Source organism: Triticum dicoccoides, chromosome 1A (genome assembly GCF_002162155.2).
Source record: "Triticum dicoccoides isolate Atlit2015 ecotype Zavitan chromosome 1A, WEW_v2.0, whole genome shotgun sequence".
NCBI classification, from domain to species: Eukaryota; Viridiplantae; Streptophyta; class Magnoliopsida; order Poales; family Poaceae; genus Triticum; species Triticum dicoccoides.
This window is the reverse complement of record NC_041380.1, coordinates 601994309-602020375: the sequence shown is the minus strand read 5'-3', so window position 1 is coordinate 602020375 and position 26067 is coordinate 601994309. Positions and strand designations below refer to the sequence as shown.

Here is a 26067-nt window from a genome sequence, read left to right as displayed (position 1 = left end):
TCGGTGCCACCGAGTTTGCTTGATCAAATCTTAGTTTCACTTATTACCCAAATCGGTCCCACCGAGTTTGAGTAATCGGTCAAACCGAGTTTTGGATTTACCCTAACCCTAGCACATCGGTCCCACCGAGTTGATCCAGTCGGTCCCACCGAAATCTCTAACGGTCACTAGGTTTACATTTTCGGTCCGACCGAGTTTATTGATTCGGTCCCACCGAGATTGGAAAACTGTGTAACGGTTGGATTTTGTGTGGAGGCTATATATACCCCTCCACCTCCTTCTCATTCAGTGAGAGAGCCATCAGAACACACACACCATTCCAACTCATATGTTCTGAGAGAGAACCACCTACTCATGTGTTGAGACCAAGACATTCCATTCCTACCATATGAATCTTGATCTCTAGCCTTCCCAAGTTGCTTTCCACTCAAACCCTCTTTCCACCAAATCCAAATCCTATGAGAGAGAGTTGAGTGTTGGGGAGACTATCATTTGAAGCACAAGAGCAAGGAGTTCATTACCTACACACCATTTGTTACTTCTTGGAGAGTGGTGTCTCATAGATTGGCTAGGTGTCACTTGGGAGCCTCCGACAAGATTGTGGAGTTGAACCAAGGAGTTTGTAAGGGAAAGGAGATCGCCTACTTCGTGAAGATCTACCGCTAGTGAGGCAAGTCCTATGTGGGCGATGGCCATGGTGGGATAGACAAGGTTGCTTCTTCGTGGACCCTTTGTGGGTGGTTGCTTCTTCGTGGACCCTTCGTGGGTGGAGCCCTGTGTGGACTCGCGCAACCGTTACCCTTGGGTGGAGCCCTGTGTGGACTCGCGCAACCGTTACCCTTCGTGGGTTGAAGTCTGCATCAACGTGGATGTAGGATAGCACGACCTATCCGAACCACGGGAAAAACATCCGTGTCTCCAATTGCGTTTGAATTCTCCAAACCCTTCCCTTTACATTCTTGCAAGTTGCATGCTTTACTTTCCGCTGCCTATATACTCTTTGCATGCTTGCTTGATATGTATTGTGTGTGTTGAAATTGTGCCTAAACTCCACTTAAACCTGAAAAGCTTAAAAATTGCAACTTTAGCATGAAGTGTCTAATCACCCCCCTCTAGACACATCTTCTTCTCGATCCTACAAGTGGTATCAGAGCTTTGGTCTCCATTTCCTTGGTTTAATCACCATTGGAGGAAGATGGATGTGTCTACATTAGGGAGTCTTAGGCATAGAGTGCCTATTCTTGATGGAGAGTACTTTCATGAGTGGAAAAATGAGATGCTTGTAATCTTCAATCAATATCATTTGAACAAGTACATTGCTAGCCCTTGTGCACCCCATATTGATCCCTTGCATCCTACCCTAGATGAAGATATTGACATGATTCGCAATCTTAGAACTATTGAGCTCATCATTAGAGGATTGCCCAAGAATTTGATTGCTAGTTTGCCTACTCAAAATTGCGCCTATACAATACGGAAATTTCTTGAGGAACGGTTTCCCAATCATTCCTTGAAAACTTTGGATGAAATTCTCCATAAATCTATTGCCTTGAGTAAGATGAACTCTAGTGGTCCTAGTTTTGGTAAATGTCTTCTTGAACTTGCCAATCTTAAGCATGCTAAAGGAGATGTTGGAATCATTAATGATATCATATTCAAAGCTATAAGAATTCATAAAAGTAACCACTTTGATCATTTATCTAATGAATTACCCTCTCTAGGAAATGATGAATCACAAGATCATGATGAACATGAATATTACGATGAGGATGACAATGAGTTCGATCTTGATGATGCAATGAGACATTTTGGTCTTATGGCAAATCTTCGGGGATATGAATCAGGAGGAAATGAATGGGTTCTTGATAGTGGATGTACTGATCATATGACCGGAGATGAAGAGATGTTTCGTGAGCTTGCTAAAAATGACGGACCTCGAAAATATGTCACCTTTGGTGATAATTCAAAGGGTAAAGTGGTTGGTCTTGGTAAGGTGGCCATCTCACATGATAGTTCCATTCAAAATGTCATGCTCGTTGAATCTCTTGGCTACAACTTACTTTCAGTATCTAGACTTGCTGATTTCGGTTTGAATGTCCTATTTACCGAGGTAGATTGCCAAGTATTTCGTCGAGACAATCATAAAATGGTCTTTACGGGTATGCGTAGAGGTGATCTTTACATTGTCGATTTCTCTAAAAAGGCACAACCTAAAACTTGCTTTGTTGCTAAATCCTCAAAAGGTTGGTTATGGCATAGACGACTAGGTCACGTTGGCATGACAAACCTTGACAAGCTTATTAAAGGAAATCATATCCTTGGAGTTAACGATGTCATATTTGATAAGGATAGACTTTGCAGTGCTTGTCAAGTAGGTAAATAGGTTGGAGGAAGACATCCCGTGAAGAACATCGTGACCACAAGGAGGCCACTCGAGCTACTTCACATGGATCTTTTTGGTCCCAACGCCTACAAGAGTCTCGGTGGAAATTCTTTTGGTCTAGTTATAGTTGATGATTTTTCAAGATTTACGTGGGTGTTCTTTCTTAATGACAAGTCGCAGGTCCAGAAGATCTTTAGAAACTTCGCTAGGAAAGCCCAAAATCAGTTTGATGTGAAGATCAAGAAGGTTCGGAGTGACAACGGAACGGAGTTCAAGAACGCAAATGTGGACACCTTTCTTGATGAAGAAGGGATTTCACACGAGTTCTCGGCTACGTACACACCTCAACAAAATGGAGTTGTTGAGAGGAAGAACCGGACGCTCATCGAAATGGCAAGAACGATGTTTGATGAATACAAGACGCCAAAGCACTTTTGGGCAGAAGCGGTTGAGACAGCTTGTCACGCAACAAATCGCTTATATCTTCACAAGCTACTCGGCAAGACGGCATACGAGCTCCTCACCGGTAACAAGCCTCAAGTTGGATACTTTCGAGTATTCGGCTCAAAGTGCTACATTCTTGATAAGCATCGTCGATCAAAGTTTGCTCCTAAATCTCATGAAGGTTTTCTACTTGTTTATGGATCAAACTCTCACACTTACCGTCTACAACAATTTCACCCGAAAGGTTGAAGAGACGGTAGATGTGAAGTTTGATGAATCTAATGGCTCGCAAGTAGAGCAATTGCCAATTGATGTAGGAGACAAAGACCCTTCAGAAGCAATTCAAGACTTGTCCATTGGCAAAATTCGTCCAACGGAGGTGAAGGAGAGTACTTCATCCGTCCAAGTGGAAGCTTCTACTTCACGACAAGGTGAACCAAGAATCGACACGGAAGCATCCACAAGTGGGACACATCAAGATGAAGAAAATGAGGAAATACGTCAAGACGAACATCAATAACCTCCTTCTCCACCACGACAAGAGAACGACGACGTCAACAATGAAGAAGGCCAAGAAGAAGAACAAGATGAAGAAGATGTTCAACGAAGACCCAAGCAAAAGCTCTCACGAGTTCGAGCAAGAATTGCCAAAGATCATCCCGTCGAGCAAATTCTAAATGATATACAAACCGGGAGAATCACTCGCTCAAAAAATCGTTTAGCTAACTTTTGTGAAAACTATTCATTCATCTCTAGCATTGAACCAATGAAGGTTGAAGAAGCATTGGAAGATCCAGATTGGATAAACGCTATGCATGAAGAGCTACATAATTTTGAGAGAAACCAAGTTTGGACATTGGTCGAGAAGCCCCACAACAACCACAACATCATTGGTACCAAATGGGTGTTTCACAACAAGCAAGATGAAGATGGACAAGTGGTTCGCAACAAAGCACGTCTCGTCGCCCAAGGGTACACACAAGTCGAAGGTATGGACTATGGTGAGACGTATGCTCCCGTTGCTAGACTTGAGTCCATTCGCATCTTACTTGCCTATGCTAATCACCATAATATCACCTTGTACCAAATGGACATTAAAAGTGCTTTTCTAAATGGTGAAATAGAGGAGGAAGTTTATGTTAAACAACCTCCCGGCTTTATCAATCCCAAGAAACCAAATCATGTTTACAAACTTCACAAAGCTCTTTATGGTCTTAAACAAGCTCCTAGAGCATGGTATAAATGCTTGACCAAGTTCCTTACTACAAGTGGTTTTGAAATTGGTAAAATTGATTCTACTCTTTTTACAAAAAGGGTTAATGGAGAACTATTTGTATGCCAAATTTATGTTGATGATATCATATTTGGTTCAACTAACCCTCTCTTCAGTGAAAAGTTTGGAAAGCTAATGTCAGAGAAGTTTGAGATGTCTATGATGAGTGAACTCAAATTCTTTCTCGGGTTGCAAATCAAGCAAACTAAGGAAGGTACATTTGTATCTCAAACAAAGTACACCAAGGACTTATTCAAGAAGTTCAATATGCAAGAATGCAAAGGTATGTCTACACCCATGCCTACTAGTGGACATAATGATTTGACCAAAGATGGTAAACCTGTTGATCAAAAGGTTTATCGCTCTATGATTGGTTCACTATTATACCTATGTGCTTCACGTCCCGATATTATGCTAAGTGTGTGCACGTGTGCACGATATCAAGCTGCTCCTAAAGATTGTCATCTTAAGGCTGTGAAAAGGATAGTGAGATATTTAATCCATACACCAAATTTTGGCATTTGGTATCCTAAGAGGTCTTCTTTTGATCTTGTTGGCTATTCCGACTCGGATTATGCCGGAGACAAGGTTGATAGAAAGTCCACTTCGGGTACTTGTCAATTTCTTGGTAGATCTCTTGTGTCTTGGTCTTCCGAGAAACAAAACTCGGTATCCTTATCCACCGCCGAAGCTGAATACATTGCCGCTGGTTCATGTTGTGCTCAATTACTTTGGATGACCCAAACTCTTAAAGATTATGGGATTTATGTGAAACATGTTCCACTGCTTTGTGACAATGAAAGTGCTATCAAAATTGGTCATAATCCTGTACAACATTCTCGGACTAAGCATATTGAAGTTCGTCATCATTTCATTCGAGATCATGTTGCTAAGGGTGACATCAATCTTAAGCATGTTCGCACCGATAAGCAATTGGCGGATATATTCACTAAACCACTTGATGAGAAAGTTTTTTGCAGGTTGAGAGGAGAATTGAACATCATTGATGCTTCAAAATTGGAGTAGAAACTCCATTGGATACATGCAAGACATGACCTTATGACTAATCCATGATATATCTCTTATGATAACTATCTTATGTCTTGGATATATTTGCACCTTGCATGTTGTCTAACCCATGTAGGTGCTTGGTTGAATCTAACTCCATGAGATTGAGACTCACTCATATTCTGAGCAATCTCTACATCACCAAGACTCTACATAATAATGGTTGAAGACAAGGAAGCACAAAACCATACAAACATATCCTTTGACAAATTCTATGATTGAGCTTCATGATTGTCATTTTTGGATACACAAGTGCTCTTCCTTGCAAGAACTAACCCATGTAGGTAGATGAACTCAAACTCCAAATGGTGCTCCCAACTCTCGATGAGCTACATTAACCTTGAGCACCCACACAAGTTCAACTACATGAGCAAGAACCACATCGCCACCCAAGGTATGTTATTCCATCTTAGAGAAGCTTTACTCCAAGACATGAGCCAAAGCAACTCAACAAGATGTGAATACATCAAGATGCTTAAACGAAAAATGGTAACCCCATTTTGAGCTTAAACGATGGGTATGACCTATGATCAAGTGTTCTAACTTGACTCCTAAGTCAATATACTCTAACATAGGTGACTATGTCACCGCCCAATTCTAGATGAAGTTCTCTTGTGTTCCTTTCTGAGTTATTGCATTTGTCCCTTGCATATTTGTTTCTTTCTTTTTCAAGCAAAAAAAACTTCATCTAGAAACCTTTTACCCTTTTCTTTTTGATTTTTGTTCTGCATATTTCTGCATCAAATTCATTGCAAATCTTTGTGAGATCTTACTTGACTAGTGAGCTGAGGTGACAAGTGTTTTTCTCTGTGATGAACTCGGTTTCACCGAATAGCCATTTTCGGTCCAACCGAATCCCTTCGGTACTACCGAAACATGCCACTCGGTGCCACCGATTTCGCAACAGGAAAAACAGTTTGCCACATATTCTATATTTCTTCTGATCCAGCTCCACTCAATGAATCTTGTCCTCTACAAGCATCACAGTAATATTCCCTGCTTTGTACTAAATCCCAAGGACCAAACCCATTCGACGGATTCCAGGAACAACCTTCTTGGAAATTGATGTCAAAGGGGGAGAGAGAGATCACATCAAAGCTTATCATCAGGGAGAGAGAGATCACATCAAAAGCTTATCACCTAAGGGGGAGAGAATACTCAAGGATCCCATATATTAAGGGGGAGAGAATACTCAAGGATCCCATATATTAAGGGAGAGAATACTCAAAGATCCCAGATGCTTGATGTTCAAGAGGAGAGATGCCACATGTCTTTTTGGGGGAAAGACATGTTCATATGAACTCATTTGAATTTAGTTCTATTCATATCCTTCAGCTCTGATTTTCTGGTTCCTATCTTCTCCCAATATCCCATGTAAGATTCAGGGGGAGCAAGACACCTAAGGGAAAGAAATCAGTCAAATTCATTGCATATCTTTATTCTTGGGGACATGTTGAATTCTATATGGTACCTTGTACTCACTCTCTACATGTCATCCCAATTTTGGTATTCTTGTGGTTTCTTTTGTTTGCTCTGGCTAGTGGACGTACCTGTGTTATCTAACCTTGTCTGTGCAGGTTCATTCCATCCTAAGCCAACTCAAGACCACAAGGTAAGTATATGCATCAAAATCATGAGTATGAGGAGTTCTTGCTTATGTACATACTGTTTGCAAGAAGGACTCATGAGCATGAAGGTATTTTCCTTAATAATCTTTTGCTCTGATGCATATGGCCAAGATACATGTAACACATTGCCTACTCTGTCATGGTTATGCTCTCACATGCCTCTATATTTCATATTTACATGAGTGCATACATGTAGGGGGAGTCTATGCTCGTTACATGTCCTTCCAAAGCTGTACTTGCTGTTCTTTATGTCTTTATCTAAAGCTTTGATGTATGTTTCCATCAATTACCAAAAAGGGGGAGATTGAAAGCACAAGTGCTCCCTAGGTGGTTTTGATAATTGATGACAACATATCTCTTGTTGGACTAACATTTCTATCCAGCATGTTTCAGGTAAGTTCAACAATGGAGTGGCATGGACTAAAGGTTGTGGGAACTCCTTCAAAATGCCAAGGACAAAGGATTGGCTAAAGCTTCAAGCTCAAGACTCTTCATTTTATATTTTAGTGATCCAAGATCACATTGAGTCTTTAGGAAAAGCCAATACTATCAAGGAGGGATGAGGTGTTGCTTAATGAGCCTCTTGCTTCATGTGCTTAATGATATGCTCCAAAATCCTCAGCTACTTTCCCACTTCCACATATGACCTAAACCCTAAGCCAAACTCGGTCCTACCGATTCTTCCTATCCGGCGCCACCGAGTTTCACTTGTCATTAGCCACTGCCAAACCCTAATCAGTTCGGTCTCACCGATGGGATCTCGGTCTCACCGAGATGGGCTTGCAAACTCTCTATTACCCATTGCAATATTCTCGGTCCCACCGAGATATGCAATCGGTGCCACCGAGTTTGCTTGATCAAATCTCAATTTCACTTATTACCCAAATCGGTCCCACCGAGTTTGAGTAATCGGTCAAACCGAGTTTTGGATTTACCCTAACCCTAGCACATCGGTCCCACCAAGTTGATCCAGTCGGTCCCACCGAAATCTCTAACGGTCACTAGGTTTACATTTTCGGTCCGACCGAGTTTATTTATTCGGTCCCACCGAGATTGGAAAACTGTGTAACGGTTGGATTTTGTGTGGAGGCTATATATACCCCTCCACCTCCTTCTCATTCAGTGAGAGAGCCATCAGAACACACACACCATTCCAACTCATATGTGTTGAGAGAGAACCACCTACTCATGTGCTGAGACCAAGACATTCCATTCCTACCATATGAATCTTGATCTCTAGCCTTCCCAAGTTGCTTTCCACTCAAACCGTCTTTCCACCAAATCCAAATCCTATGAGAGAGAGTTGAGTGTTGGGGAGACTATCATTTGAAGCACAAGAGCAAGGAGTTCATTACCTACACACCATTTGTTACTTCTTGGAGAGTGGTGTCTCCTAGATTGGCTAGGTGTCACTTGGGAGCCTCCGACAAGATTGTGGAGTTGAACCAAGGAGTTTGTAAGGGCAAGGAGATCGCCTACTTCGTGAAGATCTACCGCTAGTGAGGCAAGTCCTGTGTGGGCGATGGCCATGGTGGGATAGACAAGGTTGCTTCTTCGTGGACCCTTTGTGTGTGGTTGCTTCTTCATGGACCCTTCGTGGATGGAGCCCTGTGTGGACTCGCGCAACCGTTACCCTTGGGTGGAGCCCTGTGTGGACTCGCGCAACCGTTACCCTTCGTGGGTTGAAGTCTCCATCAATGTGGATGTAGGATAGCACCACCTATCCGAACCATGGGAAAAACATCCGTGTCTCCAATCGCGTTTGAATTCTCCAAACCCTTCCCTTTACATTCTTGCAAGTTGCATGCTTTACTTTCCGCTGCCTATATACTCTTTGCATGCTTGCTTGATATGTATTGTGTGTGTTGAAATTGTGCCTAAACTCCACTTAAACCTAAAAAGCTTAAAAATTGCAACTTTAGCATGAAGTGTCTAATCACCCCCCTCTAGACACATCTACTTCTCGATCCTACAAGTAAAGAGAATTGCCGGTAACGAGATTGAACAAGGTATCGGGATACCGACGATCGAATCTCGGGCAAGTATCATACCGATAGACAAAGGGAATTGCATACGGGATTGATTGAATCCTCGACATCGTGGTTCATCCGATGAGATCATCGTGGAACATGTGGGAGCCAACATGGGTATCCAGATCCCGCTGTTGGTTATTGACCGGATAACGTCTCGGTCATGTCTGCATGGTTCCCGAACCCGTAGGGTCTACACACTTAAGGTTCGATGACGCTAGGGTTATAAAGGAAGTTTGTATGTGGTTACCGAATGTTTTTCGGAGTCCCGGATGAGATCCCGGACGTCACGGGGAGTTCCGGAATGTTCCGGAGGTAAAGATTTATATATGGGAAGTCAAGTTTTGGTCACCGGAAAAGTTTCAGGGTTTATCGGTAACGTATCGGGACCACCGGGAGGGTCCCGGGGGTCCACCAAGTGGGGCCACCAGCCCCGGAGGCTTGCATGGGCCAAGAGTGGTAAGGGACCAGCCCCTGAGTGGGCTGGTGCGCCTCCCACAAGGCCCAAGGTGCAGCAAAGGAGGAGAAGGGGAAACCCTAGGCTCAGATGGGCCTAAGGCCCACCCTAGGGGGCGCCCCCTCTCCCCTTGGCCGCCCCCCTCAAACCCATCTAGGGCTGCCGCCCCTCTAGGGGTGGGAACCCTAGAGGGGGCGCACCCTCCTCCCTCTCCCCTATATATAGTTGAGGTATTTGGGGCTGCCATCATACGAGTTTGGACCTCTCCATGGCGCAGCCCTGCATATCTCCTTCCTCCTCTCCCGCGGTGCTTGGCGAAGCCCTGCAGGATTGCCATGCTCCTCCACCACCACCACGCCGTTGTGCTGCTGCTGGATGGAGTCTTCCTCAACCTCTCCCTCTCTCCTTGCTGGATCAAGGCATGGGAGACGTCACCGGGTTGTACGTGTGTTGAACGCGGAGGTGCCGTCCGTTCGGCACTAGGATCTCCGGTGATTTGGATCACGACGAGTACGACTCCTTCAACCCTGTTCTCTTGAACGCTTCCGCATAGCGATCTACAAGGGTATGTAGATGCACTCTCCTTTCCTTCGTTGCTGGTTTCTCCATAGATAGATCTTGGTGACACGTAAGAAAATTTTGAATTTCTGCTACGTTCCCCAGCAGTGGTATCAGAGCTAGGTTTATTGCGTAGTTACTATGCACGAGTAGAACACAAAGTAGTTGTGGGCGTCGATTTTGTCAATTTACTTGCCGTTACTAGTCTTATCTTGATTCGGCGGCATCATGGGATGAAGCGGCCCGGACCGACCTTACACGTACTCTTACGTGAGACTGGTTCCACCGATTGACATGCACTAGTTGCATAAGGTGGCTAGCGGGTGTCTGTCTCTCCCACTTTAGTCGGATCGGATTCGATGAAAAGGGTCCTTATGAAGGGTAAATAGCAATTGGCATATCACGTTGTGGTTTTGCGTAGGTAAGAAACATTCTTGCTAGAAACCCATAGAAGCCACGTAAAACATGCAAACAACAATTAGAGGACGTCTAACTTCTTTTTGCAGGGTATGCCATGTGATGTGATATGGCCAAAAGGATGTGATGAATGATATATGTGATGTATGAGATTGATCATGTTCTTGTAATAGGAATCATGACTTGCATGTCGATGAGTATGACAACCGGCAGGAGCCATAGGAGTTGTCTTTATTTATTGTATGACCTGCGTGTCATTGAACAACGCCATGTAATTACTTTACTTTATTGCTAACCGGTAGCCATAGTAGTAGAAGTAATAGTTGGCGAGCAACTTCATGGAGACACAATGATGGAGATCATGATGATGGAGATCATGGTGTCATGCCGGTGACGATGATGATCATAGAGCCTCGAAGATGGAGATCAAAAGGAGCAATATGATATTGGCCATATCATGTCACTTTTGATTGCATGTGATGTTTATCATGTTTATACATCTTATTTGCTTAAGAACGACGGTAGTAAATAAGATGATCCCTCATAATAATTTCAAGAAAGTGTTCCCCCTAACTGTGCATCGTTGCGACAGTTTGTTGTTTCGAAGCACCACGTGATGATCGGGTGTTAGATTCTTATGTTCGAATACAACGGGTGTTGACGAGCCTAGCATGTACAGACATGGCCTCGGAACACATGTGAAACACTTAGGTAAACTTGACGAGCCTAGCATGTACAGACATGGCCTCGGAACACAAGAGACCGAAAGGTCGAGCATGAGTCGTATGGTAGATACGATCAACATGAAGATGTTCACCGATGTTGACTAGTCCGTCTCACGTGATGATCGGACACGGCCTAGTTGACTCGGATCATGTAATCACTCAGATGACTGGAGGGATGTCTATCTGAGTGGGAGTTCATAAGATGAACTTAATTATCGTGAACATAGTCAAAAGGTCTTCGCAAATTATGTCGTAGCTCGCGCTTTAGTTCTACTGTTTAGATATGTTCCTAGAGAAAATTTAGTTGAAAGTTGATAGTAGCAATTATGCGGACTAGGTCCGTAAACTGAGGATTGTCCTCATTGCTTCATAGAAGGCTTATGTCCTTAATGCACCGCTCAGTGTGCTGAACCTGGAACGTCGTCTGTGGATGTTGCGAACATCTGACATACACATTTTGATAACTACGTGATAGTTTAGTTAAATGGTTTAGAATTGAGGCACCGAAGACGTTTTGAAACGTCGCGAAACATATGAGATGTTTCGAGGGCTGAAATTGGGATTTCAGGCTCGTGCCCACGTCAAGAGGTATGAGACCTCCGACGATTTTCTTAGCCTGCAAACTAAGGAGAAAAGCTCAATTGTTGAGCTTGTGCTCAGATTGTCTGAGTACAACAATCATTTGAATCGAGTGGGAGTTGATCTTCCAGATGAGATAGTGATGTTTCTCCGAAGTCATTACCACCAAGCTGCTAGAGCTTCATGATGAACTATAATGTATCAGGGACATATATGATGATCCTTGAGATATTCGCGATGTTTGACACCACGAAAGTAGAAATCAAGAAGGAGCATCAATTGTTGATGGTTGGTGAAACCACTAGTTTCAAGAAGGGAAAGGGCAAAAGGGATGCTTCATGAAACGGCAAATCAGCTGCTGCTCTAGTGAAGAAACCCAAGGTTGAACCCAAACCCGAGACTAAGTGCTTCTGTAATAAGGGGAACAGCCACTGGAGCAGAATTACCCTAGATACTTGGTAGATTAGAAGGCTGGCAAGGTCGATAGAAGTATATTGGATATACATTGTGTTGATGTGTACTTTACTAGTACTCCTAGTAGCACCAGGGTATTAGATACCGGTTCGGTTGCTAAGTGTTAGTAACTTGAAATAAAAGCTACGGAATAAACGGAGACTAGCTAAAGGTGAGATGACAATATGTGTTGGAAGTATTTCCAAGGTTGATCAAATATCGTACGCTCCCTCTACCATCGAGATTGGTGTTTGCGTTGAGCATAGACATGATTGGATTATGTCTATCGCAATACGGTTATTCATTTAAGGAGAATGATGGTTACTCTATTTATTTGAATAATACCTTCAATGGTCTTACACCTAAAATGAATGGTTTATTGAATCTCGATCGTAGTGATACACATGTTCATGCCAAAAGATAGTAATGATAGTACCACCTAATTGTGGCACAGCCACGTAAGTCATATCGGTATAAAACGCATGAAGAAGCTCCATGTTGATGGATCTTTGGGCTCACTCGTTTTTGAAAAGTTTGAGACATGCGAACCATGTCTATTGGTGTATATGCATGAAGAAACTCCATGCAAATGGACCGTTCGGACTCGCTTGATTTTGAATCACTTGAGACATGCAAATCATACCACATGGGCAAGATGACTGAAAGCCTCGTTTTCAGTAAAATGGAACTAGAAAGCAACTTGTTGGAAGTAATACATTTTGATGTATGCAGTCCAATGAGTGCTGAGGCGTGTAGTGGATATCGTTATGTTCTTACTTCATATATGATTTGAGTAGATGTTGAGTATATTTACTTGATGAATCACGAGTCTGAATTATTGAAAGGTTCAAGTAATTTCAGGGTGAAGTCTAAAGATCATCGTGACAAGAGGATAAAATATCTATGATATGATCATAGAGATGAATATCTGAATTACGAGTTTGGCACAGAATTAAGACATTGTGGAAATTATTTCACAACTGATACAGCCTGGAACACCATAGTGTGATGGTGTGTCCGAACATCATAACTGCACCCTATTTGATATGATGCATCCATGATGTCTCTTATCGAATTACCACAATAGTTTATGGGTTAGGCATTAGAGACAACCACATTCACTTTAAATAGAGCACCACGTAATTCCGATGAGATGACACCGTATGAACTATGGTTTAGAGAAACCTAAGCTGTCACTTCTCAAAAGTTTGGGGCTGCGACGCTTATGTGGAAAAGTTTCAGGCTGATAAGCTCGAACCCAAAGCGGATAAATGCATCTTCATAGGACACCCGAAACAGTTGGGTATACCTCCTGTCTCAGATTCGAAAGCAATAAAGGATTGTTTCTAGAATCGGGTCCTTTCTCGAGGAAAAGTTTCTCTCGAAAGAATTGAGTGGGAGGATGGTGGAGACTTGATGAGGTTATTGAACCGTCACTTCAACTAGTGTATAGCAGGGCACAAAGAGTTGTTCCTGTGGCACCTACACCAATTGAAGTGGAAGCTTATGATATTGATCATGAGACTTCGGATCAAGTCACTCCCAAACCTCGTAGGATGACAAGGATGTGTACTACTTTAGAGTGGTACGTAATCCTGTCATGGAAGTCATGTTGCTAGACAACAATGAACCTACGAGCTATGAAGAAGTGATGGTGGGCCCGGATTCCGATAAATGGCTCGAGGCCATAAAATCCGAGAGAGGATCCATGTATGAAGACAAAGTGTAGACTTTGGCAGAACGGCTCGATGGTCGTAAGGCTATTGAGTACAGATGGATTTTAAAAGGAAGACGAACAATGATGGTAAGTATCACCATTAAGAAAGCTCGACTTGTCGTTAAGATGTTTTCCGACAAGTTCAAGGAGTTGACTATGATGAGACTTTCTCACTCGTAGCGATGCTAAGAGTCTGTTGGAATTATATTAGCGATTACTGCATTATTTATGAAATCTTGCAGATAGGATGTCGAAACATTGTTTCCTCGACGATTTTCTTGAGGAAAGGTTGTATATGATACAACCGGAAGGTTTTGTCAATCCTAAAAGATGCTAATAAGTATGCAAAGCTCCAGCAATCCTTCTAAGGACTGGAGTAAGCATCTCGGAGTTGGAATGTATGCTTTGATGAGATGATCAAAGATTTTGGGTTTATACAAAGTTTATGAGAAACTTGTATTTCCAAAGAAGTGAGTGGGAGCACTATAGAATTTCTGATGAATATATGTTGTTGATCAAAAATGACGTAGAATTTCTGGAAAGCATATAGGGTTATTTGAAAGTGTTTTTCAATGGAAAGCCTGGATTAAGCTACTTGAACATTGAGCATCAAGATCTATAAGGATAGATCAAAACGCTTAATGGTACTTTCAAATGAGCACATACCTTTACATGATCTTGAAGGTGTTCAAGATGGATCAGTCAAAGAAGGAGTTCTTGCCTGAGTTGTAAGGTATGAAGTTAAGACTTAAAGCTCGACCACGGCAGAATAGAGAGAAAGGACGAAGGTCGTCCCCTATGCTCAAGACGTAGGCTCTACAGTATGCTATGCTGTGTACCGCACCTGAAATGTGCCTTGCCATGAGTCAGTCAAGGGGTACAAGAGTGATCCAAGAATAGATCACAGGACAGCGGTCAAAGTTATCCTTAGTAACTAGTGGACTAAGGAATTTTCTCGATTATGGAGGTGGTAAAAGAGTTCGTCGTAAAGGGTTACGCCGATGCAAACTTTGACACTAATCCAGATTATTCTGAGTAGTAAACTGGATTCGTATAGTAGAACAGTTATTTGGAATAGCTCCAAATAGAACGTGGTAGCTGCATCTAGGAGATGACATAGAGATTTGTAAAGCACACACGGATCTGAAAGATTCAGACCCGTTGACTATAACATCTCTCACAAGCATAACATGATCAAACCCAGAACTCATTGAGTGTTAATCACATGGTAATGTGAACTAGATTATTGACTCTAGTAAACTCTTTGGGTGTTAGTCACATGGGAATGTGACCTTGAGTGTTAATCACATAGCGATGTGAACTGGATTATTGACTCTAGTGCAAGTGGGAGACTGTTGGAAATATGCCCTAGAGGCAATAATAAATCAGTTATTATTATATTTCCTTGTTCATGATAAACGTTTATTATCCATGCTAGAATTGTATTGATAGGAAACTCAGATACATGTGTGGATACATAGACAACACCATGTCCCTAGTAAGCCTCTAGTTGACTAGCTCGTTGATCAATAGATGGTTACGGTTTCCTGACCATGGACATTGGATGTCGTTGATAACGGGATCACATCATTAGGAGAATGATGTGATGGACAAGATCCAATCCTAAGCCTAGCACAAAGATCTTGTAGTTTGTATGCTAAAGCTTTTCTAATGTCAAGTATCATTTCCTTAGACCATGAGATTGTGCAACTCCCGGATACCGTAGGAATACTTTGGGTGTGCCAAACGTCACAACGTAACTGGGTGGCTATAAAGGTGCACTACAGGTATCTCCGAAACTGTCTGTTGGGTTGGCACGAATCGAGACTGGGATTTGTCACTCCGTGTGACGGAGAGGTATCTCTGGGCCCACTCGGTAGGACATCATCATAATGTGCACAATGTGATCAAGGAGTTGATCACGGGATGATTGTTACGGAACGAGTAAAGAGAATTGCCGGTAACGAGATTGAACAAGCTATCGGGATACCGACGATCGAATTTCGGGCAAGTATCGTACCGATAGACAAAGGGAATTGCATACATGATTGATTGAATCCTCGACATCGTGGTTCATCTGATGAGATCATCGTGGAACATGTGGGAGCCAACATGGGTATCCAGATCCCGCTGTTGGTTATTGACCGGAGAACGTCTCGGTCATGTCTGCATGGTTCCCGAACCCGTAGGGTCTACACACTTAAGGTTCGATGACGCTAGGGTTATAAAGGAAGTTTGTATGTGGTTACCGAATGTTTTTCGGAGTCCCGGATGAGATCCCGGACGTCACGAGGAGTTCCGGAATGGTCCGGAGGTAAAGATTTATATATGGGAAGTCCTGTTTTGGTCACCGGAAAAGTTTTGGGGTTTATCGGTAACGTACCGGGACCACCGGGAGGGTCCCGGGGGTCCACCAAGTGGGGCCACCAGCCCCGGAGGCTTGCATGGGCCAAGAGTGGTAAGGGACCAGCCCCTGAGTGGGCTGGTGCGCCTCCCACAAGGCCCAAGGCGCAGCAAAGGAGGAGAAGGGGAAACCCTAGGCTCAGATGGGCCTAAGGCCCACCCTAGGGGCGCCCCCCTCTCCCCTTGGCCGCCCCCCTCAAACCCATCTAGGGCTGCTGCCCCTCTAGGGGTGGGAACCCTAGAGGGGGCACACCCTCCTCCCTCTCCCCTATATATAGTTGAGGTATTTGGGGCTGCCATCATACGAGTTTGGACCTCTCCATGGCGCAGCCCTGCATATCTCCTTCCTCCTCTCTCGCGGTGCTTGGCAAAGCCCTGCAGGATTGCCATGCTCCTCCACCACCACCACGCCGTTGTGCTGCTGCTGGATGGAGTCTTCCTCAACCTCTCCCTCTCTCCTTGCTGGATCAAGGCATGGGAGACGTCACCGGGCTGTACGTGTGTTGAACGCGGAGGTGCCGTCCGTTCGGCACTAGCATCTCCGGTGTTTTGGATCACGACGAGTACGACTCCTTCAACCCCGTTCTCTTGAACGCTTCCGCATAGCGATCTACAAGGGTATGTAGATGCACTCTCCTTCCCTTCGTTGCTGGTTTCTCCATAGATAGATCTTGGTGACACGTAGGAAAATTTTGAATTTCTGCTACGTTCCCCAACAGCTAATGATGATGATCATGAATCTTTAGATCAAGATACTACTGAACCTCGTAGATCAACCAGAGTGAGATCCGCACCAGAGTGGTACGGTAATCCTGTTCTGGAAATCATGCTACTAGATCATGATGAACCTACGAACTATGAAGAAGCGATGGTGAGCCCAGATTCCGCAAAATGGCTTGAAGCTATGAAATCTGAGATGGGATCCATGTATGAGAACAAAGTATGGACTTTGGTTGACCTGCCCGATGATCGGCAAGCAATTGAGAATAAATGGATCTTCAAAAAGAAGACTGACGCTGACGGTAATATTACTATCTACAAAGCTCGACTTGTCGCAAAAGGTTTTCGACAAGTTCAAGGGGTTGACTATGATGAGACTTTCTCACCCGTAGCGATGCTTAAGTCTGTCCGAATCATGTTAGCAATTGCCGCATTTTATGATTATGAAATTTGGCAGATGGATGTCAAAACTGCATTCCTGAATGGATTTCTGGAAGAAGAGTTGTATATAATGCAACCGGAAGGTTTTGTCGATCCAAAGGGAGCTAACAAAGTGTGCAAGCTCCAGCGATCCATTTATGGACTAGTGCAAGCCTCTCAGAGTTGGAATAAACGCTTTGATAGTGTGATCAAAGCATTTGGGTTTATACAGACTTTTGGAGAAGCCTGTATTTACAAGAAAGTGAGTGGGAGCTCTGTAGCATTTCTGATATTATATGTGGATGACATATTACTGATTGGAAATGATATAGCATTTCTGGATAGCATAAAGGGATACTTGAATAAGAGTTTTTCAATGAAAGACCTCGGTGAAGCTGCTTACATATTAGGCATAAAGATCTATAGAGATAGATCAAGACGCTTAATTGGACTTTCACAAAGCACATACCTTGACAAGATTTTGAAGAAGTTCAAAATGGATCAAGCAAAGAAAGGGTTCTTGCCTGTGTTACAAGGTGTGAAATTGAGTAAGACTCAAAGCCCGACCACTGCAGAAGATAGAGAGAAAATGAAAGATGTTCCCTATGCTTCAGCCATAGGCTCTATCATGTATGCAATGCTGTGTACCAGACCTAATGTGTGCCTTGCTATAAGTCTAGCAGGGAGGTACCAAAGTAATCCAGGAATGGATCACTGGACAACGGTCAAGAACATCCTGAAATACCTGAAAAGGACTAAGGATATGTTTCTCATATATGGAGGTGACAAAGAGCTCATTGTAAAAGGTTACATTGATGCAAGCTTTGACACTGATCCGGACAATTCTAAATCGCAAACCGGAAACGTGTTTATATTAAACGGTGGAGCTGTCAGTTGGTGCAATTCTAAACAAAGTGTCGTGGCGGGATCTACATGTGAAGCGGAGTACATTGCTGCTTCAGAAGCAACAAATGAAGGAGTCTGGATGAAGGAGTTCATATCCGATCTAGGTGTCATACCTAGTGCATCGGGTCCAATGAAAATCTTTTGTGACAATACTGGTGCAATTGCCTTGGCAAAGGAATCCAGATTTCACAAGAGAACCAAGCACATCAAGAGACGCTTCAATTCCATCCGGGATCTAGTCCAGGTGGGAGACATAGAGATTTGCAAGATACATATGGATCTGAATGTGGCAGACCCGTTGACTAAGCCTCTTCCACGAGCAAAACATGATCAGCACCAAGACTCCATGGGTGTTAGAATCATTACTATGTAATCTAGATTATTGACTCTAGTGCAAGTGGGAGACTGAAGGAAATATGCCCTAGAGGCAATAATAAAGTTATTATTTATTTCCTTATATCATGATAAATGTTTATTATTCATGCTAGAATTGTATTAACCGGAAACATAATACATGTGTGAATACATAGACAAACAGAGCGTCACTAGTATGCCTCTACTTGACTAGCTCGTTAATCAAAGATGGTTATGTTTCCTAACCATAGACAAAGGAGTTGTTATTTGATGAATGGGATCACATCATTAGTTGAATGATCTGATTGACATGACCCATTCCATTAGCTTAGCACCCGATCGTTTAGTATGTTGCTATTGCTTTCCTTCATGACGTATACATGTTCCTATGACTATGAGATTATGCAACTCCCGTTTGCAGGAGGAACACATTGGGTGCTACCAAACGTCACAACATAACTGGGTGATTATAAAGGAGCATTACAAGTGTCTCCAAAGGTAGATGTTGGGTTGGCGTATTTCGAGATTAGGATTTGTCACTCCGATTGTCGGAGAGGTATCTCTGGGCCCTCTCGGTAATGCTCATCACATAAGCCTTGCAAGAATTACAACTAAGATGTTAGTTGTGAGATGATGTATTACGGAACGAGTAAAGAGACTTGCCGGTAACGAGATTGAACTAGGTATTGGATACCGACGATCGAATCTCGGGCAAGTAACATACCGATGACAAAGGGAACAACGTATATTGTTATGCGGTCTGACCGATAAAGATCTTCGTAGAATATGTAGGAGCCAATATGGGCATCCAGGTCCCGCTATTGGTTATTGACCGGAGACATGTCTTGGTCATGTCTACATTGTTCTCGAACCGTAGGGTCCGCACGCTTAAAGTTACGATGACAGTTGTTATGAGTTTTATGCATTTTGATGTATCGAAGTTAGTTCGGAGTCCCGGATGTGATCACGGACATGACGAGGAGTCTCGAAATGGTCGAGACATAAAGATTGATATATTGGACGACTATATTCGGACACCGGAAGTGTTCCGGATGAGTTTCGGATAAAACCGGAGCACCGGGGGGTTACCGGAACCCCCTGGGGGGTTAATGGGCCTCATGGGCCTAATGTGGAGAAGAGGAAGGGGCTGCCAGGGCAGGCCGCGCGCCCCCTCTCCCCCTAGTCCGAATTGGACAAGGAGGGAGGGGCGGCGCCCCCCCCCCTTTCCTTCTCTCCCTCCACCTCTCCTAGTTGGACAAGGAACGGGGAGGGGAGTCCTACTCCCGGTAGGAGTAGGACTCCTCCTGCGCGCCACCTCCTGGCCGGCCGCACCCCCCCTTGGATCCTTTATATACGGGGGCAGGGGGGCACCCTAGAACACACAAATTGATCCTCGTGATCGTTCCTTAGCCGTGTGCGGTGCCCCCTGCCACCATATTCCACCTCGGTCATATCATTGTAGTGCTTAGGCGAAGCCCTGCGTGGTAGAACATCATCATCGTCACCACGCCATCGTGCTGACGGAACTCATCCCCGAAGCTTTGCTGGATCGGAGCCCGGGGAGCGTCATCGAGCTGTACGTGTGCTAAGAACTCGGAGGTGCCAGAGTAACGGTGCTTGGATCGGTCGGATCGAGAAGACGTACGACTACTTCCTCTACGTTGTGTCAACGCTTCCGTTGCGATCTACAAGGGTACGTAGATCATACTCTCCCCTCTCGTTGCTATGCATCACCATGATCTTGCGTGTGCGTAGGAAAATTTTGAAATTACTACGTTCCCCAACATGCTAGCCCCCGAGGCCGCCGGCCACAGCCGTAGACGCGCGAAGGGCAATCCGCGTAGAGGGAATTTTTCGGATACTTCTCCATCACCAAAAATTATGGAAAAAATACCATCGTTCCTATAGCACATGTGCCCGCGTCATGCAAAAAAACTCATGATTTTATCGCGCTCCGAGTATTTAGTAATATTGACGCCGCATCGTTATTGCAGAACGTCTACTACCGTGTCATCGCCGTCCGTGAGGGGGGGGCCATGCCCCGGACACGCGTCCCGCCTCTTCGAACATGCCACCACACCACCCCGCATGTATGAGGGCCCGGTGCGACGCTCCGGTGGCATTGCTAACCCCCCAGTGCCCCCGTCCCGCCTAACCCTGTAGCGTTTGACCACGGGATCTAACCCTTTGACTTTGCACGGACGGGCTTTGACCAGTGGACCTCCCCACCCGGTTGTGTTAGGTCAGCCCATAGGAACACTTTGGAGCAACATCCGGGCCAGACCCACAGCAAGATCCCCTCCGTGTAGACCCCACGCGTCCGTTTCCCCCCTCCAAGTGCCGGCGGCGGCGCCGTCCGTGAGGGGGGCACACCCCGGACACGCGTGCCGGGCGTTTGCAACCGCCACAACACTTCCAGACTTGTAAGAGGCCGCCTACGCAAGATTTGGCGGCATTCTAGCCCCCGGAGGCCGCCGGCCATAGCCGTAGACGCGCGAAGGGCAATCCGCGTAGAGGGAATTTTTCGGATACTTCTCCATCACCAAAAATTATGAAAAAATACCATCGTTCCTATAGCACATGTGCCCGTGTTGAGCAAAAAAACTCATGATTTTATCGCGCTCCGAGTATTTAGTAATATTGACGCCGCATCGTTACCGCAGAACGTCTACTACCGTGTCATCGTCGTCCGTGAGGGGGGCCACGCCTCGGAGACGCGTCCCGCCTCTTCGGACATGCCACCACACCACCCCGCATGTATGAGGGCCCGGTGCGACGCTCCGGTGGCATTGCTACCCCCCAGTGCCCCCGTCCCGCCTAACCCTGTAGCGTTTGACCAAGAGATCTAGCCCTTCGACTTTGCATGGACGGGCTTTGACCAATGGACCTCCCCACCCGGTTGTGTTAGGTCAGCCCATAGGAACACTTTGGAGCAACATCTGGGCCAGACCCACAGCAAGATCCCCTCCGTGTAGACCCCACGCGTCCGTTTCCACCCTCCAGGTGCCGGCGGCGGCGCCGTCCGTGAGGGGGGGCACACCCCGGACACGCGTGCCGGGCGTTTGCAACTGCCACAACACTTCCAGACTTGTGAGAGGCCGCCTATGCAAGATTTGGCGGCATGCTAGCCCTCGGAGGCCGCCGGCCACAGCCGTAGACGCGCGAAGGGCAATCCGCGTAGAGGGAATTTTTTGGATACTTCTCCATCACCAAAAATTATGAAAAAATTACCATCGTTCCTATAGCACATGTGCCCGCGTCATGCAAAAAAACTCATGATTTTATCGCGCTCCGAGTATTTAGTAATATTGACGCCACATCGTTACCGCAGAACGTCTACTACCGTGTCATCGTCGTTCGTGAGGGGGGGCCACGCCCCGGAGACGCGTCCCGCCTCTTCGGACATGCCACCACACCACCCCGCATGTATGAGGGCCCGGTGCGACGCTCCGGTGGCATTGCTAACCCCCCAGTGCCCCCGTCCCGCCTAACCCTGTAGCGTTTGACCACGGGATCTAGCCCTTTGACTTTGCATGGACGGGCTTTGACCAGTGGATCTCCCCACCCGGTTGTGTTAGGTCAGCCCATAGGAACACTTTGGAGCAACATCCGGGCCAGACCCACAGCAAGACCCCCTTCGTGTAGACCCCACGCGTCCGTTTCCCCCCTCCAGGTGCCGGCGGCGGCGCTGTCCGTGAGGGGGGCACACCCCGGAGCCCCAAGACGGGCGTCTACGCATGCATGAACACTTTCACATATGCATCGGGACCTGTGCGATGTTTCGGTGACATAGCTACACCCCAAACCCCCCCACCAACCAGAATTCCTTCCGTGTCGACCGTTTCCCCCCTCTGTGACACGGCGATAGCGACGTTCGTAACAGGGGGCAATCGATATACCATCGGGTATGTTTTTTTAGATAAAGCATAATTATCTTATGCAAAAGCAAAAACTAAAATAAAGTAAAAATGACAAAACAAAGTAAAAATAAAAAAATAAAGTAATGCCCACGTATGCCGACGGCAAGGCCGTCGGCATACCTGCGCACACACGGATCGATGACGTGGCAGAGGGGCCTATGCCGACGGCTGTGTCGTAGGCATACCTCTGCCACAGATATGCCGACGGCCGCCGTTACCACCCGTCGGCGTAGGTTTAACGCCGTCAAATGGTCAGCGCTGACCGGGCAGGTGGGCCCGTGCTATGCCGACGGCCTGACCTATGCCGACGGGCCCCGTAGGCGTATCTCGGGCGGTCCCGACGGCCTCGTCTATGCCGACGGCCCCGTCGGCATAGATGGATGTATGCCGACGGCTTTTCTACGCCTACGGCCTATCCTTGGCCGTCGGCATAGGTCCGGCGATGCCGACGGGGGCCGTCGGCATAGATTTGGCCGTCGGCAACCCCAGTTTTTCTGGTAGTGACTTTGATGTTGTTTGGAAACTATGATGCAAGCTTTGTTCTAATATTTAGTGATTTATTCAAAGAAGCAAAATCGTTGCGTGTTGTATATTTGTCCACAATGCACTACCCTGTGGAGTCTCTACTCCACAACTTTTCAAAGCTTGTCCACCTTCGCTACCTACGGCTTGTGCGGGAGTATGATAGTGGTGAAAAGGTACCAAGGAGTGTATCAAGATTTTATCATTTAATGGTGCTAGATATAAGAAGCTGGTATGGTCCTGATAGGCCGCTTGCACATATGACTAACCTTATAAAGTTGCGTCATTTCGTATCTCTTGATTGGTATGTACAGTCGGAAATTTGTAATGTGGGAAAACTACATAGCTTACAGGAACTACTGAGATTTGAAGTTAGCAAACAAACTAATGGTTCCGGATTAAAAGGGTTAGGTCAACTAGAAGAGCTAGGGGCACTGGGCATATATAATCTTGAGAATGCACTAGTAAACGAGGCACATGAGGCAAAAGTACTATACAAAAATCGCTTGCAGAAATTAACACTCAGTTGGGACAAACACCGGTCTAGTAATAATCCCGAGAGTGAAGATAAAGTACTTGAGAGCCTACGGCCACATAGCAATCTTCACGCACTACGCATTGATGGGCATGGGGGCTCTTGCCCTACATGGCTAGGTACAAATCTGTCCACCAAAGGTCTGGCAGCTCTCTGCCTTGACAGCGTAGCTTGGAAACTTCTTCCGCCCCTTGGAGAGTTATATCTGATCGATGAGTCAGGAGAAGAGTATTCTGGTTGCATCACGGGCCCATGCTTTCATAACTTGAAAAGGCTGGAACTCATTGGGCTGCCAAGATTTAGTAGATGGGTAGTTAATGAAGTTTGCCCTCGGTACTTATCAATTATAGAAGTATTAACCGTGAGGGACTGCCCTGAACTAACTGAGTTGCCATTTTCATCTTATACCTGCTACCCTTCGGAAAGAGATTTGAATATGACCTGGTTTCCTAGGCTAAGAGAGATTCGGATTAGAGATTGCCCAAAACTGTCGTCACTGCCTCCTGTTCCTTATAGTCATACTTTGTGCTCTGTTGCATTGTCACGTGTAGGAAAATGTGTGGAGTACTTAACTTACTCAAAAGAGTCATGCTGGTCTTTTTATGCATAATGGGAAAGGATGCTTTGCGTAGCCTAGATGAGACAGTTTTGGCATTTTGTAATTTAAGCCACCTACAAGAGTTGAGAATTGAAAATTGCCCACCTCTGGCCGAGAAACACCTTCAAATTCTGACCTCGTTGACGACCCTCAAAATACATAGATCAAGCATTATGTTCCCGCCATTGGCAAGAAGTGATGCGAGATGGCAGCTTCCAGTTCAAAGACTTGATATATGGAGCTGGAGTGCTAGCGGGAAGGAGCTGACACGTCTACTCTCTCATCTCCCCAACCTCTATTGCTTGGATATACGGACATGTGAGAAGATAACACGGTTGGGCGTGGAGGTCGAGCAGCAGCAAACGGTAGCAGTGGATCAACAACCGGAAATAGAGCAGGAGGTGGAGGAAGAGGAGGTAGTTATGGAACAAGAAGAAGATGACGATGGGCTGCTGCTCTTACCGGCGCATCTCTCCGACTGCCTGGAGGTGGTTCATATCGGATTCTTTAAAGAGCTTACCCTGACTACCAAGAAGAGCGGGACAGGAGGAGGACGTCTGCAAGCCATGCGCTCTCTCAAGAAATTACATATAGCGGATTGTCCCAACTTCCTCTCAGCCTACACGGCCTCGGATGATCTCTCATCCTGTTGCCCTTTCCCATCCTCCTTGCGGGACCTCAAGCTTCAAACTCGTTCATTGCAAGAAACAAAAAGGCTTGAAGGTCGTATGGAGGGCATGGGGGCGGTGGCTCACCTCTCGAACCTCACCTCTCTCAAGAAATTAAGCATTTGTTTGGGAGAGGACTTACGATGCGAGTGTGGCATCTCCTTACCCAGGGCCAGCTCACCACATTACAAGTCACCGGCGGCCCCAGATTCTTTGTTGGCTTGGATCCCGCACAGGCGCTGCAGGTGCAGGGTGAACAAGAGCAGTCTTCCTCCAAACTGCAGCGACTCGAGACGGGCGACATCCCAGGAGTCCTTGCAGCGCCCGTCTGCCGCTTCCTCTCTTCCTCCCTCACCAAATTATCTTTTAACTTCAACGAAGATGTTGAGCCCTTCAGAAAGGAGCAAGAGGAGGCTCTTTCCCTCCTCACGTCCCTCCAGGAGCTCCGATTTGGGTGGTGCGATAAGCTGCGGCGTCTCCCAGCAGGGCTAAACAATCTCACCAACCTCAAGATATTAGTGATCGAGGGGTGTCCAGCCATCCGGTCCCTGCCCAAGAATGGCATCCCCAGCTCGCTGGAAGAGTTGGGCTTCGAGGATTGCACCAGCCTGCGTTGTCTCCCACCAGGGCTGCACAAGCTCACCAACCTCAAGAGATTACGGATCCGTGGGTGTCCACACATCAGGTCGCTGCCAAAGAATGGCCTCCCCAGCTCGCTGCAAGAGTTAGATGTCCGTCCACTCAGTCGTTTCCGAAATGAGGAGCTAACACGTCGGTGCAGGCGGTTAATGGGGACCATCCCAATAATCAGACTATAGACTAATCCAAGGTAACAAGCACTTCCTTGCTTTTCCTGATGACCACACACGCATGACGCATGCTTGGTTTATCTCGTTAAATACTTTACAATCTTATTATTAACAGTATGTGACCGATCTACTGCGGAGGGCTTCTTGGGAGTTGTACATTCTTCTAGCCTTGTAGGACCCTGTCCATCCATCACAATTTGCAGGAGAGGGTCTCCTTTGTGGTGTCTTCTCACCCTGCACATACATCTGGTGAGTACGTCCAAAATGGAACTTCGCACCCACTAAGAAATACTAGTATTTGAGGAAATCATGTACTCCTCATTTAATAGTTACAGATACATAGTTTCTTTGTTTTCCTCCTGGATGAATTATGTGATGTGTTAACCATTTATTTTGGGTTTTTCTGCAGGTTTTTATGCTTTGTGCCTGTCGTGACTCGTGGGGCTTGGTGCTAGCTCTAGTTCTCAGGCTCGCATTCCA

General features: G+C 45.6%; 1 pseudogene; it reads left to right on the top strand.

The window, feature by feature from the left end:
• Positions 1 to 25596, top strand: part of LOC119357060 — an 80030-nt pseudogene extending 54434 nt beyond the window's left edge.
• Positions 25597 to 26067: the final 471 nt, after the last annotated feature.